The sequence below is a fragment of the Schistocerca piceifrons genome, chromosome 2 (assembly GCF_021461385.2).
Source record: "Schistocerca piceifrons isolate TAMUIC-IGC-003096 chromosome 2, iqSchPice1.1, whole genome shotgun sequence".
NCBI classification, from domain to species: domain Eukaryota; kingdom Metazoa; phylum Arthropoda; class Insecta; order Orthoptera; family Acrididae; genus Schistocerca; species Schistocerca piceifrons.
In genome coordinates this window covers 439,913,951-439,934,402 of record NC_060139.1, presented here as the reverse complement: position 1 = coordinate 439,934,402, position 20,452 = coordinate 439,913,951, and the positions used below count along the sequence as shown (strand labels likewise).

Below are 20,452 nucleotides of genomic sequence, written 5' to 3'. Positions count from 1 at the left end.
TTTGGGGGAGGGGGGGGGGGGGGGGGAGGTATCTGAGATTTAAGTTACTCACATCAGAAATTGTTGCCAATAAATGTGGAAAGTATCTTACTGCCGATGGTCCTGTTTTCATGTGAACTACCGCTCAATAGCTGTAAAACAAAGCAAAGAGCTATAGATAAAGAGATACTGACCAAAACATGTTTGGCCTCCAAGAGAGCAAAGAGTGAAACATTCAATGACTACTGTAGCAGAATATTGTTGAAATATCTTATACAAAATCTAAAACAACTCTGGTTGCATGTAAAAGCTGTTAATGGCACAAAAGTTAGTGTACAGTCAAAAAGTTAGTGTACAGTCAGTCACTGATGAGACAGGAACTGAAATTGAGGGTAGCAAAGCAAACGCAGAAACGCTTAACTCCATTTTCAAATTTTCCTTTAAAAGGAAAATCCAGGAGTATTGCCCGAGTTTAATTCTCGTACTATTGAAAATATGAACCAAATAGGTACTAGTGTTTGTGGCTTTGAGAAACGGCTGAAGTCATTAAAACTCAAAAAAGCTACAGGGCCAACGGAATCCCTATCAGATTCTACATTGAATTTGTGACTGAGTTAGCCCCTCTCTTATTTACAACAACTGTCATTGCATGGCTGCCCCTCTCATGGAACTGACACAACTGACCTTTCATGTAATGTGTGTTCTGTTAACCACCTATTTCACTGACACTGCCATGTCATTGCATCCCGTATGGACTCTACCAGTGTTATAAGCAGCCTAATCAGTCATGGGTGGCTGACCTGCAGGGACTTAGTAGGAAATGCCATTTTGTGACTCCAGTAAATAAGTAATTCGATGCAGAGGAGTGGCTCCAAATAACGAGGTATATCATGACACACTACAATTTCAGGACCCTATTTTTGAGGATGTTTTAAATTGGGTTAAATCCTTTGAAGTTCTCCAGCCCCAGGCTGTAGATTACAATTCCGGAGTGAGGGGGCAGCCATCACGTCAGGTGCGGCAGATGGATCCGACTTTGTTGACACAGTAAATGTGGCAACAGTAGAGTGCCAACACCGCCGCACTGCAGCTCCACCTCATAAACAAGGAAAGAGGTCTCAGCTGCCTAACTGGCATTCATTTCCGTCGTGTCTGGACTTTATACTGCATCAACAGGTGGACACAGTGCAAGGCATACTGGAAGGAAGGGTGTTTCTCATCTGTCTACCATGCTCTGGACAAAAAACACTTGCTTCAACAGGAACTAACGGAAATTAACATGATTTCTCCTGAGTCCCACACCACAGCGGTGTTACATAAGAAACTGTTCATCACACTCACTTTGCACAATAACCAAGTTCAGCTACAGGATGAACCGGTGCCTCTATGCCCCTGTTAAACACTCAAATGTATCTCCAGCTGGGAGTACTTCCCCTACAATCCACAGCTCACTGCTTAGTGGTACATAACAAGTAGCGCATTCTACTCGAAGAACAACTCTCAATCATGGCGATGTACAAAATGTTATATGACACCTCACCTTCCTTGTTGTTCATCATACAGATACGGAGAATCTATTTGACTTTGATGTTTTTCCAGCTTTCTGATTTGTCATCAATGACTCGGTCCACCTGGTCTCAGAATAAGTACTGCTTTTGGAGCTGGAAACCTTCACTAAGGAGTAGCCTGACATTTTCTCTGGAGATCTGAGAAAAGTGAAGAACTTTGTGGTGCACATTACATTAAAGAAATCAACCCACCCTTGCTTCTTCCATTAATGACCCATACCGATCACACTGAAAGATGCTATCAAGAATGAGCTAGATAGATTGAGAGCCTTGGATGTCAATGAATCCGGGTCTGCAAGTGAGTGAGCAACACCTGTGGTAACTGTGAAAAAAACCATTGGGGAAACTGCACCTTATCGGAGACTTAGGTTATAGTCAATTCCCAGTCAGAGATCAATACGTATCCCATTCTGAAACCAGATGATCTTTTCTCTGCACCTCCAGGAGGTCAGTATTTCATCATGGTTGATGTCTCTAGAGCTGGCTTGCAACAAACTCTGGATGAAGAATCATAGAAAATCCTGGTAGTAAATACGCCACAAGGATTATATATCACTTCAGATACTTAGTTTTCGTGGTGAACAGTGTCCTAGCAACTTTTCAATGGTCTCTTGAGCAACTGCTGCAGGATGTTTCAGGCTGCATAAATAATCTAGACAACATTGTAGTGACGTAAGCCACAATGGAAGAATGTTTAGGAAACTTTCAGCGGCTGTTACACTCCTTCCAGTCCTTAGACCTCAAATGCAATCTTAGAAAATCTCTCTTTTTGTTTTTCAACCGTTGGTGGAATACCTAGGACATCATCAACTCTCAGAAGCTGGTCAGAGCCATCATCGTGCTTCCTCGCCCCACAAATTTAAAGGAGCTCCAGTCCTTCTTGAGAAAAGTAATGTATGATGGAAAATTTACCCCAGGTGTGGGGTCAATTGCACACCCTTTCAACAACCTATAGGAGAAGGGCATGACTTTTGTACGGCTGGAGGCACATGAGCAGGTGTTCAACAACCTGAAGCAAGCCCTCCCATTGGCACAATGTCTCAGCGCATTTCAACCAGGCACATAGCTAGCGGTGGTGGCAGACGCCTCTGAATGGGGCCTGAGGACCATCCTGGCACACAGAGATGTGGACAGTTCTGAACATTCGTTCGCATTTGCATCTAAGACACTCAATGCCACCCAGAAGAGGTACTTGTAAAAAGAGAGATATGCCCTCACAATCATCTTTATGATGAAGAAATTTCATATATTTCTACATGGAATGAAGTTTCACTTCATTATGTATCATAACCCATTGACCTCTCTCTTTGATCCTTTAGCAAAGCTACCTGAGAAGACTGCCCACCGACTCCAGCACTGGGCACTCTTTCTCAGCAGACACTACTACAAAATTCATTCCTGCAATACCGCTCAACACACTAATGCAGATACCTTGTCCCATCGCACAATGGGTGCTGACCTGGAGTTCAACCGAGATGAGATCTTGTGCTTCCAGTTGGGTGGGCCACATTCCCGGTCGGGACTCCAATTGGTTGTGACGTTACTTCCACCTTCAGCACCTGATGGAAGGAGTTATCCTACTAACCACAGATGAACAGTCTCCCTGGGTAGTCCCAACAGAACCTCTATGACCGAGTCTTATGACACCTACAATAAGCTCAGGGGGGCATCTTGTGAACTAAACTGCACATCCAGTGCCATCTGTACTGGCTGAGCAAAGGTCAGCATGTCAAACATCTTATCTGCAGCTGTAATCAGTATCAATGGCAGCAAACGGCTCTCTGCCAAACATTCTCACCTTGGCCGACACCCTTACACCCATGGGAGTGGGTTCATGTTGATTTTGCAGGCTCCCTCCTGGGTACTACCTGGCTGATTGTCATTGATGTGAACTCCAACTTTCTGTACGTGGTCAACTGTTGGTCCACAAGTGTGTAAGCTATGGTTGCAGTGCTCAGCAGAATGTTCCTTTGTTGGTGACAGATAACTGAGCTCAATTTCAGCCCCTGGTTTTCAGCAAGTTCTGCTGGAGAGATGGGATTCAACATCTGATGCCTCTGAATTTCCACACAGATGAAGAAAGTCACGGCCAACGCTCCTATGGATGAGGTGCTAACACTTTTTTTGAGTTCCTACAGTATGACGCTGATAGGAGCTCCTCCATGTCCATCAGCCATGCACACTCCTCCATCACAAGCTGTCAACACATGTGGGGCCATCTGTGGTGCTGTCTCATCACTTGACTGGGTATTTGCTTGTTGGCACAGTGTTTTTGACACTAGGACAAGTGGCCATCCAGCAGCAGCAGAGACACCAGGTGTTAAATTTGGCCGTGGGGGAGGGGACAGTAACACATCAATAAAATTAGCTCCACCTCCAACACAGGACCCAGCCTTTCATTTATCTTCCCTCCTGTTCCAGCCCTCTGGTTCTCAGCCTCATTCATCAGTCCCAGCCATGCTCTTGTTTCTTCTGTTTACAAGCTGCCCAAAGTGCAGTGGGACATTTGATGTTCACATTGTATATTTATGGTTTAATGATCTTATGGGCAATATTAATAGTAACCTCGAACATTTTTCAGATGATGCAGTTAACTACATTTAAGTACTGTTTGAAATAAAAAATCTGCATAAAAATTCAGTCAGATCTTGATAAGATTTCAAAGTGCTGTAAAGATTGGTATCTTTCTTTAATGTTCATAAACATATAACTTCATAAAAGGAAAAACATAATATCCCATTGGTGAGAATAACATCAATGACTCTCAGTTGGAATAAGTCAGCTCATACAAATACCTGTGTGTAATATTTTGTTGGAGTATGAAAGGAACAACAACATAGTCTTAGCTGTAAGTTGAGTAGGTGGCAAACTGCAGTTCATTGGTAGAATATTAGGGAAATGCAATTAGTCTACAAAGGAGTCTGCATACAAAACACTCATGTGACCTATCCTAGAATATTGCTGAAGTGTGTGGGATCCATATCAGACAGGAGTAACAGAGCCTATGGAATGAATACACAGAACTGCGGTACAAATGGTCACAGGTTAGGTTTGTTCAATCCAGCAGAGAGAGTCCTTAAAATGCTGAAAGAACTGAACTTCTGCATTTCTGTTTTATTTCATAAGATTCAGCTTTTACAAAAGTATAAAGCTAAAAACTGTAGCAACTGAGGGCTAGAAGAAATTAGGTCATCATGAAGGGACTCTGTGATGCGTCGTAAAAGGATAAAAAGTATATGTCAACCACTGTTGTCATTAATTCACTATTTTTGGTGCAGTAATATAAATGCTCACACATTTAAACTCCAAAGCTTCCTTAAATTGTATAGTGGTGTTTACCTTATGTACCATTATCAAATCCAAATTTATTTAACACACTGTATGACAGAAGAGACTTTTCAGCCCATTGGCTGCTGAACAGGTACTACAGCAAGGCTTACAACTCTCAAAAAATGATGTCTACTCTGCAGGAATCAACATGGATTCTGGAAACAGTGATCGTGTGAGACCCAACTCACTTTATTTGTGCATGAGACCCAGAAAATATTAGATACAGGCTCCCAGGTAGATGCCATTTTCCTTGACTCCCGGAAGGCATTCGATACAGTTCCGCTCTGTCGCCTGATAAACAAAGTAAGAGCCTATGGAATCTCAGACCAGCTGTGTTGCTGGATTGAAGAGTTTTTATCACACAGAACACAGCATGTTGTTCTCAATGGAGAGACGTCTACAGACGTTAAAGTAACCTCTGGCGTGCCACATGGGAGTGTTATGGGACCATTGCTTTTCACAATATATACAAATGACCTAGTAGATAGCGTCGGAAGTTCCATGCGGCTTTTTGCAGATGATGCTGTAGTATACAGAGAAGTTGCAGCATTAGAAAATTGCAGCGAAATGCAGGAAGATCTGTAGCGGATAGGCACTTGGTGCAGGGAGTGGCAACTGACCCTTAACATAGACAAATGTAATGTATTGCGAATACATAGAAAGAAGGATCCTTTATTGTATGATTATATGACAGTGGAACAAACACTGGTAGCAGTTCCTTCTGTAAAATATCTGGGAGTACGCGTACGGAACAATTTGAAGTGGAATGATCATATAAAATTAATTGTTAGAAAGGCGAGTGCCAGGTTGATTCATTGGGAGAGTCATTAGAAAATGTAGTCCATCAACAAAGTAGGTGGCTTACAAAACACTTATTCGACCTATACTTGAGTATTGCTCATCAGTGTGGGATCCATACCAGGTCGGGTTGAGAGAGGAGATAGAGAAGATCCAAAGAAGATTTTTTGTTTTTTTTTTGTTTTTTGTTTTTTAGGGTGCAAAACTGCTATGGTCATTAGCGCCCGGTCTGTGACTTAGGAAACAGTAAAAAACCGAATATGGAAACCAGCAGCAATGGGAACGAAAGTCATAAAATTGGAGAAACTAAAAGCAGAAGAAAGGCTTAAAAATCCACTACAGAAAGGGGTTGGTTGTCCCCAAAAAAAATAGGGGCACTCAATTAAAAGGTGTCTTACAGTCCACAGCTGAGAGCAGTGGGGACAGAGTGGGGGAGGATCGCCGCTTAAAAGATGTCGATGGCTAAAAAGACAGTGCCCTATCCGGAGTCTAGTTAAAATTACCTCCTCCCGACGATGCGTTCGGGAGGAAGAGGTCCAAGCACAAGGAAGAGCTTTCACGTCTCGCAATTTATTATGGGGAAGTGTCGACCAATGCGCGTGCCATAAATGAACAACACGACGACATAAAACGCTACGTAGATCGGCAAAGGGAATCGATTGAATAGCTGGCCGAAGAAGAGAGACTGCAGCCTTGGCTGCAATATCGGCCGCCTCATTTTCACAGATGCCAACGTGTCCCGGGAGCCGGAGGAATGCCACCGAGACGCCCCCCAGGTGGAGCAAGCACAGACAGTCCTGAATCCGGTGAACCAGAGGGTGCACAGGATAAAGAGCTTGGAGACTGAGGAGAGAGCTGAGAGAATCTGAGCAGATAACGTATTGTATCCGCTGATGGCGGCTGATGTAGTGGACAGCCTGGAGAACAGCGTAAAGCTCCGCAGTATAAACCGAACACTGGTCGGGAAGCCGAAAGTGATTTGGGGTGTCGCCAACAATATAGGCACTCCCTACACCGAACGATGTTTTCGAGCCGTTGGTGTAAATAAATGTGGCGTCCGTCATTTGTGCACATAGAGCAGCAAATGCCCGACAATAAACAAGTGAAGGGGTACCATCCTTGGGAAATCGACAAAGGTCAAGGAGCAGGCAGATCCGGGGACGGAGCCAAGGCGGTGCTGTACCCCAAGTTGTCAAGAAGGTTTTAGGAAAGCGGAAGGAAAGAGAATGGAGCAGTTGATGGAAGCGGACTCCCGGTGGTAGTAGGGAGGAGGGACGGCCTGCATACCCTACATCAAAGGAGGTGTCGAAAAAAATGTCATGGGCTGGATTAGCAGGCATGGAAGACAGATGGCTAGCATAACGACTCAGAAGGACTGCTCGCCGATTGGACAGCGGAGGTTCAGCAGTCTCAGCATAAAGGCTTTCCACAGGGCTGGTGTAAAAAGCTCCAGACACTAAACGTAATCCACAGTGGTGGATAGAGTCGAGACACCAAAGAATAGATGGCCGAGCAGAGGAATAAACTATGCTTCCATAGTCCAATTTTGAGCGCACTAAGGCGCGACAGAGGCAGAGAAGGACCACTCGGTCCACTCCCCAGGAGGTACCATTCAGGATACGGAGGGTGTTGAGGGATCGCAAACAGCGAGCCGAAAGATAGGAAACATGGGAGGACCAGCACAGTTTTCTGTCAAACATAAGACCCAAGAATTTAGCGACGTCTGAAAATGGATGGTTGACAGGACCTAGATGGAAGGAGGGCGGTAGAAACTCCTTTCGTCGCCAAAAATTAACACAAACGGTCTTACTGGGAGAAAAACGGAAGCCGGTTTTGATGCTCCAAGAGTGGAGGCGATCGAGACATCCTTGAAGACGTCGCTCAAGAAGGCTGGTCCATTGAGAGCTGTAGTAGATCGCAAAATCGTCCACAAAGAGGGAGCCCGAGACATCAGGAAGGAGACAATCCATAATTGGATTTATGGCAATGGCAAACAGTACAACACTCAGCACGGAGCCCTGGGGTACCCCGTTTTCTTGGGAGAAAGTACGGGAGAGAGTAGTGTTCACCCGCACCCTAAATGTGCGCTCTGCCATAAATTCGTGAAGAAAAAGGGGCAGTCGACCTCGAAAGCCCCAAGAGAACAGTGTGCGGAGGATGCCTGTCCTCCAACAGGTATCGTATGCTCTCTCCAGATCAAAAAATATTGCTACTGTTTGGCGTTTCCGGAGAAAATTGTTCATGATACAAGTGGAGAGAGCAACAAGATGGTCAACTGCAGAACGATGCTTTCGGAATCCGCATTGGGCAGGTGTTAAAAGACTGCGGGATTCCAGCCACCACGCTAAACGGTAATTCACCATACGCTCCAAAACCTTATAGACACTACTCATGAGAGAAATGGGGCGATAGCTAGAGGGGAGATGTTTGTCCTTTCCAGGTTTCGGAACAGGAATGACGATAGCTTCCCGCCATCGTCTGGGAAAAGTACTGTCGGTCCAAATTCGATTATAAAGGCAAAGGAGGTAACGCAGACTATGGGTTGATAAATGCAGCAAAATTTGGACGTGGATACCATCCGGTCCTGGGGTGGAGGAGCGAGAAGAAGAGAGTGCATGTTGGAGTTCCCACATGGAGAAAACAGTATTGTAGCTTTCGTGATTTTGAGAGGAGAAAGCAAGAGGTTGCACTTCCGCTGCACGTTTCTACGGGAGAAACGCTGGTGGGTAATTTGAAGAGCTCGAAATCTCAGCAAAGTGCTGACCCAACGAGTTAGAAATTGCGACGGGGTCCACTAATGTACCATGCGCGACAGTGAGCCCAGAGACCGGGGAGAAACTAGGCGCGCCTGAGAACCGTCGAAGCCGACTCCAAACTTCCGAGGAGGGAGTGAAGGAGTTAAATGAGCTAATAAAGAATTTCCAGCTTGCCTTCTTGCTATCGCGGATGACACGACTGCATCGCGCACGGAACTGCTTATAGCGGATACAGTTGGCCAAAGTAGGATGGTGGCGGAAAACGCGGAGAGCACATCGCCGCTCACGTAGTGCATCACGGCATGCCTCATTCCACCAAAGAACTGGGGGGCGCCGGGGCAATTCGGAGGTGCGTGGTATTGAACATTCCGCAGCTGTAAGAATAACGTCGGTAATACGTGTGACCTCATCGTCGATGCTGGGAAAGTGACAGTCATCGAATGTCGCTAGAGATGAAAAAAGTGTCCAATCAGCTTGGGCAAACTTCCAGCGTCACGGGCGCATTATGGCAGTTGAGGCTGCAGTCTAAGGACACATGGAAAGTGGTCACTCGAGTGTGTATCATCAAGGGCGAACCATTCGAAGCGCCGAGCTAGCGGAACAGTACCGATTGCAAGGTCCAAATGAGATAAATTTGTCGTGGAGGCAGACAAAAATGTAGGGACCCCAGTGTTGAGGCAAACTAGATCCACTTGGTGGAAGACGTCTAGCAATAGTGAGCCACGTGGACGAGGATGTGGAGATCCCCAAAGCGGGTGGTGGGCATTGAAGTCCCCAACCAGCAAATAGGGGGGTGGAAGCTGACCAAGAAGATGAAGGAGATCAGCTCGTGCCATTTGTGTGGACGATGGAATGTATACAGTACAAAGAGAAAACGTGTATCCGGAAAGGGAAAGACGGACGGCGACAGCTTGGAAGGAAGTGTTTAAGTGGATTGGGTGATAATGGAGAGTATCATGGAGAAGAATCATGAGTCCTCCATGTGCTGGAGTGCCTTCAACAGAGGGGAGATCATATCGAACGGACTGAAAATGAAGGAGAACAAAGCGGTCATGGGGACGCAGCTTTGTTTCCTGAAGACAGAAGATGACCGGCGAGTAGGATCGTAAGAGGATCGACAATTCATCCCAATTGGCTCGAATACCGCGGATATTCCAGTGGATAATGGACATAGGGTGAACAGAAAATGGAGGAATGTGACCAAGGTTGCTGTCAACTCAACGACTGCTCAGAGCTTGCGACCGACAGCATGGAATGGCATTCAGCCGAAGGCAGAAGATCCTGATCCATAGGTTGTTCAGGAGCAGCTCCTGCCACCAGCGATCGGCCGGTTGATCGGCCGCCAGCAGTGCGCCTCGGCGACACAGAAGACAGCCGAGGGCGATTTCCGCCAGGTGTTGCTGTAGATGGGACACGCCTTGGTGGAGAAGGAGAGGAACTGGGTTTCTTTGTAGCCTTCTTGGAAGTATGATGTTTAGATGAAGGAGGAACCAGTGGTTGGGAAGTTGCGGTACGTAAAAACTCTTCACGAGTATGCTCTTTTTTCGAAGTCTTGGTGTCTGACTTTTGGGCTCGAGATTTAGCAGAACCCGACGAAGGGTGAGCCAGAGAGTGGGCAGGCGAAAGTGGTGAGGTTGAACGGGCGATCTTTGCGCTGGCCGATCTGATGACCGTGGCACTAAAGGTGAGGTCACAAGTCTGCGTGGCCGCCTCCTTTGTTGGCCGAGGAGAAGCAAGGACAGTGCTGTATTTTCCTGTCTGAGGCACGGTGGGCTGTCGACTGGCGAATAATTTTCGAGCAGCAAAGGTCGACACCTTTTCCTTCACTCTGATTTCCTGGATGAGCTTTTTGTCCTTAAAAACGGGGCAATCTCGAGAGGAAGCAGCGTGGTCACCCATACAGTTGATGCAGCGAGGGGATGGAGGTGGACAAGAACCCTCATGGTCATCCTTGCCACACGTAACACATTTGGCCGGATTGGAACAGGACTGGCTGGTGTGATTGAACCGCTGGCACCAATAGCAACGCGTAGGGTTTGGGACGTAAGGGCGAACGGAAATTATCTCATAGCCTGCTTTGATTTTTGATGGGAGTTGAACTTTGTCAAATGTCAAGAAGACAGTGCGGGTTGGAATGATGTTCGTGTCAACCCTTTTCATAACTCTATGAACAGCCGTTACGTTCTGGTCAGACAGGTAGTGCTGAATTTCTTCATCAGACAATCCATCGAGGGAGCGTGTATAAACGACTCCACACGAGGAATTTAAAGTGCGGTGCGCTTCAACCCAGACAGGGAAGGTGTGGAGCAGAGAAGTACGCAGCAATTTTTGTGCCTGGAGGGCACTGACTGTTTCTAACAACAGGGTGCCATTCCGTAATCTGGAACAAGACTTTACAGGATGAAGATGGGGGACGGGGAAGGATGCGGAAAGGGAAGGTATGCAGCCCGGAAAGGAAGGAGGGCCACATTAGCTCGGGGTCCCGTGCTCGCTACGCACGTATCCACAAAAGAGTTGTGGACCCCCTGGGGGGATCCAAAGAAGAGTGGCACGTTTCGTCACAAGGTTATTTGGTAAGCGTGATAGCGTTACGGAGATGTTTAGCAAACTCAAGTGGCAGACTCTGCAAGAGAGGCGCTCTGCATCACAGTGTAGGTTGCTGTCCAGGTTTTGAGAGGGTGCATTTCTGGATGAGGTATCGAATATATTGCTTCCCCCTACTTATACCACCCGAGGAGATCACGAATGTAAAATTAGACAGATTCGAGCGCGCACGGAGGCTTTCCAGCAGTCGTTCTTCCCGCGAAACATACGCGACTGGAAGAGGAAAGGGAGGTAATGACAGTGGCATGTAAAGTGCTCTCTGCCACACACCGTTGGGTGGCTTGCGGAGTATAAATGTAGAGGTAGATGTACTGCCATGATCTGTGCATTGCTTTTTCAGAGTTAAAGGGAAGCTGTGCAGTTCTACCTTTTAACTTTTGTGTGTTGTTATTTCTCAACTTCCTATTCCACCTGATGGCACAATTACTTAATAATCTATAGATGAAATGAATATTTTTCCATTTATGTGTGTACTGATCACAACACAACTTTCTGAATGCCTTCTCTCTCTCTCTCTCTCTCTCTCTCTCTCTCTAAGAACTATTGATTTCAAAATAATCATTACAACTACTACACGTTAATGATTTTTTGATCTACCTTTCAAGCCTGACACAAGAACTCTCCAAGGTTGGCGCTGTCCATATGATGCAAGGTTCCCTCTAACTAGAATGTATGGCATTGAAGCTGAATACCACCAGAAGTCTTTCGCAATGATTTATTAAGTCTGATAGTCACTTAAAATGTCATGGCCATAAAAACTGTTTGGAATTAAGAATTCACTTTATCTTCCAAAAGAATTCTTATGCGTATGAGCCTTTGGTGACCTCCTGTACTGATGTCGTATATAGCATTCTGAAACAAAGAAATTAAAAGTACATCAAAATAAAAATTAAAGAAAACTACAATATCATTATTTGTAAGGTGTTCAATTATGCAAGCAAATGCTACACAGGACTAAACTTCTACAAATGGTACAGATTCCTAAAGTGAGGCATTTAAGATAAGGGATCATTTATTAGCTTCCTTAACACAGTCCTCATCTCTTCTTATTACTGCAAACAGGAATAGATGTAGTTTCCTTATATAAAGGTGTAGTTTTTTCATATCCTCCCTGAGTCCAAAAAGACACATGTACACAAAATGGGAAGTTAAAACTGTGCCAGGATGTAATTTGAACTTCGGCATCTTCCTGTTGTGGACAGTACTCTTCCTCTTGTGGCACTCAAACACATCCTAAAAACTGACTCAATGCTCAAAATCCATAAGCACTTAGAATAAAAATCATTTGTCAAGTAAGTGCTCTTTTTCTATCTTCTGTATATTTTTTAATTGGAAATTGTAGCTTTTAAGAAGTTTGAATCACAGAGAAGGCATCTACACAAACCAAAACACAGCATGGGTTGGGTAAAATATATTGGTTGTACTTGTCGCTATTATCATGGTTTTCAGTCCAAAGATGGTTGGGTGCACTTCTCCCCAATACTCTATCCTGTGCAAGCCTCTGAATGACTACTGAAACCTACAACCATTTGATCCTGCTTACTGTATTCATCTATTGGTCTCCTTCTACAATTTTACCCCCACATTTCCCTCCAAGTCTATACCAATGATTCTTTGATATCGCAGAATGTGTTCTATCAACTGATCCCTTCTTTTAGTCAAGTTGTGCCACAATTTTCTTATCTCCTCACTTCTGTTCAGTTCCTCCTCATTAGTTTTGCAAACCCATGTAAGCCTCTGCTTTCTTCTGTAAAGTTTTTATGTCCTCTTACCAAATTTTAAAAACTTCTCCAAATTTTTCTTGGTTTCCTTTACTGCTTGCTCAAAGTATAGATGGAATAACATAGGGGATGTGAAGTGTGATAAAATATTAACAGGAATATAATTTCGCAGACTTCATACATCCTATTTTAATTTTTTTTATCTTGTTAGAAAACAAGTTCCTGATGGATGTTTGCACTTTCAGCTATTTTGAATTTTAGTTTACTGTTGACAGTCAAAAAGGTTATAGTTGTTTTTGAATGCTCAGCGAATTTTTATTTTTGAAAAAGATGGAGCCAAGAATTTGCATTAAATTTTGCTTTAATAATGGAATAAAGCATAGCACCACATTCAAAATGTTTACTGCAGCGTTTGGTGAATCTACTATGAGTAAGACTAGAGGTAATGAGTGGTACAAATATTTGAAAGAGGGTCACAAAAAAAACTGGAGACGATAACTGCCCTGGATGCCTTAGCACATCAGTTACTGACGACAATGTGGAAGAAATAAAGAAAATGGTTTTGGAAAATTCCCGAATCACCATCAGAGAGGTTTCTGGTAATGTAGGCATACCCACTAGCTCATGCACATCAATTTTTACAGATGTTTTGGGCATGAAGCATGTAGCAGCAAAGTTTGTTCCACAATTGTTAAATCTGACTAGTTCAATCACATGTGTAGGTTCTTCTCATTGTTTTATTTAATTACAATGAGATATTGCATCACGAATTCCTGCCTTATGGTCATACAATCAATAAGGGATACCACCTGGAATTTATGTGGTGCTTGCATGAAGCAATTTGAAGAAAATGACCAGAATTGTGGCAAAACCAATCATGGAAATTGCATGACGATAATGCTCTCATTCACACCTCACCTCAATGCTTGTTTGTGATTTTTTGGCAAAAGTAAAACTTTTACATTGACTCAGCCACTGTATTCACTGAACATGGCGCCCTGCAACTTCTTCCTATTTCCAAGGCTGAAAAGAATGGTGAAATGTCGTCGTTTTGCCACCACTCGTGAGATAAAACAGAATCACTGAAGGAGCTGAACACAATAATGCAAAGTGAGCTCCAGAAGTGCTTCTAAGACAGGAAAAGTGTTGGCACAAGTCTATTACACCTGAGGGGGTTCCTTTGAAGAGTAGAATGTGGATATTGATGAATAAATACAGATTCTTTAAGATAAACAAAAAATCCTGTTACTTTTTGATCACATCTTGTACATCACAACCCTTTCTTAGTCCCTTCTCAAGTACTATTTCTCTTTCATGCCCTTTGAATCTTATAACTGACACTTGGACTCAGTACAAGTTGCAAATAACTTTTAAATGTAAACTTTTTGGTTAGGCTTCACCATGACTGTTACTGATATCAAATGAAACAACAACTTTACCATTCCCTGTCTCAGTTCATTTTCTTCTACAAGGAGTTTCGAAGATTTAAGTCTGTATCATCGAGTGGATTTATGCGAGTTAGTATGGCATGCACATGTCGTATTACAACTTTGGTGTAACCTGTGACACAGTTCTCAGAGGTCACAGGCTCATTTCCCTGTTGTGATGTACCTCTTAGACCATCACACTTTATTGTAAATAACTTCTTGCTCCCTGTATTTTATCCTTGCTACCTTCAGAATTTCAGAGAGTATTGTATTCAACATGGTCAAAAGCTTTCTCTGACTCTAAAAATGCTATAAATGTACATTTTCCCTTCTTTATCCTATCTTCTAAGATATGTCATAGGGTCAGTATTGCCTCACATGTTCCTACATTTCTCTGGAACACAAACTGATCTTCCATGATGTAGACTTCTACCAATTTTTCCATTATCCCATAAGTACTTTGTGTCAATATTTTGAAACTATGACTTATTAAACTGATATTTTGGTAATATTCATACCTGCCAGCACCTGCTTTCTTTGAAATTGTACTTATTACATCCTTGTTGAACTCTGTTGGTATTTCTCCTGTCTCTTACATCTTGCACATCAGATGGAACAATTTTGTCTTCGCTGGCTCTTCCAAGGATATCAGTAGTTCTGATAAAATGTTATATACTCAAAGATCCTTGTTTCGACTTAGGTCTTTCAGTGCTGTGTCACAATCTTCTTGCATTATCATATCTCATCTTCATCTACTTCCTCTTCCCTTTCCATTGCCTTTAATGTTCATTTCCCTTGTACAGCCCCTCCACATATTCCTCCCAACTTTCAGTTTCCCCTTCTTTGCTTAGTACTGGTTTTCCATTGGACCTCTTGATACTTATACATCACCTTCTCTTTACTCCAAAAGGCTCTTTAATTTTTTCCTAGTTACACATGCTTCCATAGCCTTGTATTTGTTCTCTAGCCATTTTGCACTTTCTATCAATCTCACTTTTTAAATGTCTGTATTTCCTATCACCTGCTTCATTTGCTGCATTTTTATATTTTATGCTGTTGTAAATTAACTTTAGTATTTCCTATGATATCTAACAACTTTTACTATGGTTTGTCTTTTTACCTGTTTGATCATCATTCCATCTCTCAAAGGTATCCAATAATCTTCTACTGTATTCTTTTCCCCCCATTTCCGTCAATCATTTCCTAATGCTCCATTTCAGACTCTCAGTAACCTCTGATTCTTTCTACTTATCCAGGTACCATCTCTTTAGTTTTATACCTCTCTGCAGCTTCTTCCATTTTGGTCTACAGTTTATAACTAATGTGTTATTGTCAAAATCCACATCTACATCTGGAATTGTCTAATAGTTTAAAATCTGGATCCAAATCTCTGTCTTACCATTACATAATCAATCTGAAACCTACTTTCATGATTCTTAGAAAATGTGTTAGCAGTGATTAAATTATGCCCTGTGCAAAATTCTACCAGGAGTTTCCTATTTTGTTCCTTTTCCCCTGTCAATATTCTCCTGTTAATTTTCTTCTCCTCCTCTTCCTACTGCCAAATTCCAGTCACACATCACAATTACATTTTCCTCTCCCTTAACTGTCTAAATAATTAATTTTATCTCATCACACATTACTTCAGTCTCTTCACCATCTCTGGAGCTAAGTGGCATGTTAATTGTAAATACTGTGGAAAGTGTTGGCTTCATGTCTATTTTGGCTACTATAACACTTTGACTATGCTGTTTGTAGTGGCTTCTTTGCAGTTCTGTATTCATTATTAGACCTACACCTGCATTAATCCTGCTTGACTGTGTATTTATAATCCTTTACTCACCTGAACTCACCTACCACTGAACTTCACTAAATCCAACTACAACTTCAAACTATCCATTTCCCTCAACTATCCATTTTCCTCTTAAAATTCTCTGGCCTACCTGCTCGATTAAATAACTGGGCTTTCAAAGTATGTAAATGTTGTAACGGTTTCCTTTGAATTCAAGTACCTGTTTCAAAAGCTACATATTATAATTTATAAGCAATGCAGGAAAATTTGTAGTAATGTGAATTTTTTTAAGTCTTCCGGAAATTATGTCTTATTTTTAATTATAAGCTGCATATATAATTTAATTTATGAACATTAAATATTAATACACATCATCATGACTAATTTGTGTATATAAAAATAAATACACTATGCAACTCTCTAATATGAGTATTGAAACATAGAAAACTTAATTGAAACCTATAATGAAATGTAACATAATCCTTAAAATGTTGATCATCTCAGATTTTCAAAGTACAAGTTCCTTCCTCTGAAATAATAGCAGAAACACAACTGTTAGTGAATGAGAGCAAGTAGATCAATGCTAATCTGCCACTGGTCCCTGTTCTTTCTGTACTTTCTACACATCACATTGTTAGGGAGTTATCTCTCAGACACCACCTCCACCTCTTCCCTCCATTATTGCAGCAGATGCAGATGCAACTGAGCATAGCTGTGAATAATTCAGGACTATCAGAATCTGGCCTGAGTTGCACTGCTCTAACTGGAACTGTAAGGTACCTGAAGTTCACCAGGATTTTCCACATTATGGATATGCATCTGTTTTTGTCCTCAGTCATTTGGTAGCATTATCTAAGATAACATGCTGTGGAGTGCCACTGGAGAGCTGTTGGAACACTGGATCATCTTTATCATGATAAGTATAGTGTTCACAATGCACCACAGCCTACTTGTGTTCTAAGACACACCTGGCAGCTTTTCCTGAACTCATGTAAGAAACCATAGATAACATACATCAAGATGGATCAATGGAGTCCTGAATCCAAGCTCAATATCTTACCAACTGAAACACTTAATTTGGACTCATCATGAATTACAATTGTTTCTATTCACTCAGTGGCTCATTCATTCATTCATTCATTCATGCTGTTCTGTAGATCCCATCAAGAAGGGATTCATGTTTTGAGGTTTCAACTCACCTACTCAAGTTAATAACTCTATTTTTGCAAACACTGATTTGACAATGGATCTAGTCATGTTCTATTGATGCTTCATATGCTAATCTGATGTCTGCTCATTATTTGTAACCAGGCAGTCTGGCCACAGACCACAGTTTGCTGCACCAGAGGACTAGATCAACTGTTGAAATGTTGTAAGCAAAAATGGTCTGTTAAAGATTTTGGACACTGAAAAAACATCGTACCAATTAAATACACCTACAAAACCTCACTAACTCATTGTAAAGCCAATCACAACTGTTGTCTTACTTTCATATTTTTATATTCTACTTATTTCACTTTTAAGGGGGGTAGGACACCACACAAGCCAACTTGGTGCAGGAGAGGCACCTCAGGACATTTTAATTTCCACTGTCTATCCTTTTACTAATAAATTCATAAAACTTTGTCAGCATGAAATGTCATCATTTTTTCACTTACTATTGGCTGCATTTATTGCTATAGGTACACTTTTCTTCACAAGGAAGGGAGATTCTTCGATGAATTTTGCATAGCATACAAACCATACTTACAGATGTATGAAACTCTAGAATTTATTTAATTCATGAAAAAATGAATGAGCTGTTACATTTTGAACTTCATGTTTAGAAAAAACTCAAATTTTATACTTAATTATCTCAATTTTTACCACAGTTTTTAATAGATTTGGAAAATTCTAGAATTTTGCATTAAGGAGTTTGTGTTTAATAAGCATACCAAGTATGAAAGTAATAGGAAATTTATTTTGGGCGTTATATGTGCCTAAGTATAGAAATCTGTGTTTTGCAGAAAATGGCCGTTAAAGTTTCTGCTCATATTTGGCATTCTTTTAAAACTGTCCAGCACCATAAGCAGGTTCTTTTTCATTTTATAAATCAGTTTTCTTCCTTTTCACATTCCTATGATGCACTCTTCTTGATTTTATCATCTCCAAAAATGATTTATCTGCATTCACTACATGCTCTCAGTCTGTCGTATACAAAGCTTCGATGCAGTTCACTCCAGGCTTAAGTCTCATTTTCTCCAAACCATATTTTCTGGTTTGCACACCATAATTAAAACATGAAATTGTATCATAAACACCAATAGCAAGTGCATTTCTTCCCACAAAAATGGTTTTTTGGCACTCTTTCACATAGACATTGATTGAAACTTTCATTTGGGTTTTGAGTACCGCCACGAAAACATTTCTTCAATAAGTTTTCATTTGCAAGGTCCCTGAATATAAGTTTGATGGCTTCCATTATAGCAGCTGGTAGAGAATTCCTGTGATATTCTTCACCAACAGCAATTGACCTTTGGTAGCTCACTGTGATTCACTTCCTCCAGGGCGCAAATTGTGGATAGTGTTATTGTCTGTCAACATTTTGTGGAAATATAAGGCCCAAACTGCTGGCTTCATATTTTTTCAAGTCCATTGTGTTCCTTCTTACTGCCAAGCCATAATATGCCTGTAGCTTGTCAATTTCTGCATCCGTCAGCTGCCCTCTCCCTTTTATTCCGTTCCCATCAGATAACTTTTTTCCTGACAAATCTTGTCTCAACCTTCTAAGTCTAGTGCCAAGTCTTTTATGTACATGTCCCACACATTCTAACTTCTGCACAATAGTCTGAGCTGCATATGGAGCACATTTTTTAACCTCAAGGAAAGCTTTATTATCACCATCACGAAGGTACTTTACATATTGCAGGTTAACGGAGCCAACAGATCTGGTAAACAAGCTGACAACTCCCTGCACTACCAGACCTCCATTTGAGCCTTTATAGTTCATATTACATTCATGATCTGGAATCCCTCTCACAGAATTATGACAAAATTTGCTCAACACTTCAATATCTAGTACTTTGCAGCGTCAACAGATGTTGTTGTAACACCATCATTCAAAGGAGTGTGCCCTCTTTTTCACCAGGTACCATCAAAATCGGCCACTATGCCCTGTCACCATCATTTTCAACTGAAGTGTATGCAAGCTAGTGTACAGTGTATATGTGTAAGATTTAGTGCTAAGCACAAGTGAAAGATTCCATGCAACAACTTCTCTGACATCTATGTTTACTCTTTGCTTTCCAACTATATTATTCATTCTGTTGTTTGTTCACTCTGTCACTCGAATGTCATTTTGTGTTACGGGTAATTCCTAAAGTAATAAAAAGAGTATTGCTAACCCGTAACAGTTGGTGACCCTGATGTGATATTCGATGGTCACAGGCGTTCAATCCAACACATGTTTACACTCCGTACCGTACTGCATGACAAAAAGTACAGTCACGTCAACCGCATCACACACTCAACTGCTTCGTACATCTTCTGCACTCCACGGCAGCCGTGCCATGCATCTGTAGCCTACTGATTTTGCAGTATTACTACAATGGTAGGTCAAGTTCCTGCACCACCAGCAGACACACCTGCTGGTGCAATGATAAACCACATCACAATAAACCCACCGCCGTTCTGGCAACAAAATCCTATGCTATGGTTTGCGCAGTTGGAAAGCCAATTTGTCCTAGCACAAGTCACTGCAGACCATACAAAATATAGTTATGTTGTAGCAGCACTCGGCAAAGAGATGGCACTGGAGGTGCAGAATATTCTATCATCACTGCCGAGCGTGGATCGATATTCGAAAATTTAAGAGTGCCCTAATCACATGACTTTTGCAATCTGAGGTGAAAAGGCTGGAAAAACTATTTAATTCCGAAGAGATGGGCAATCGCACTCCATCGTAGCTGCTGCGCCGATTATGTATGTTGATAAGCAACGCAGTTAGCGATGACATTCAGTGAAGCATTTGGCTATCATGCCTAACTCCTCATCCAAAAGATTCTAACTGTGTGCACTGGCGATCTAGATGCACTAGCGCAAACTGCCGATAGAATATTTGAAATGTATCCATTTGTGTGCATTGCAACAGTTAGTATACAACCGCAGACGGACAGCAACTTTGCTGTGCCACAAGCTCAGATCACTGAACTTTCCACACAAGTCACCGCACTGTGAACTCAGAACAGTCTCCGATCTCGTAGCTACCACTCACCTGGGAAACGTAGTCACTCACCTTTGGCTATGAAAGTATACTGATACCACTGCCGTTTAGGGTCCGAGGCATGAAAGTGTAGCCCACCTTGTGAGCAGGGAAAAGCAACAGCAGCTCAGTGATGACGGCCACTGATGCCCCAAACAGCAGCTGTCGATTGTTTATCACAGACCAAGGTCTGAAATTACAGTTCCTAGTAGACACAGGCACAGATGTGTTAGTCTA

General features: G+C 42.3%; 1 long non-coding RNA gene across 1 annotated transcript in view; it reads right to left on the bottom strand.

The window, feature by feature from the left end:
• Positions 1-11,716: 11,716 nt before the first annotated feature.
• LOC124776673 overlaps positions 11,717-20,452 on the bottom strand; it is a 46,123-nt gene continuing 37,387 nt past the window's right edge. Inside the window, exon 3 of the long non-coding RNA XR_007015647.1 lies at positions 11,717-11,887. This is a non-coding gene — a long non-coding RNA (uncharacterized LOC124776673). The remainder of the gene's footprint in view (positions 11,888-20,452) is intronic.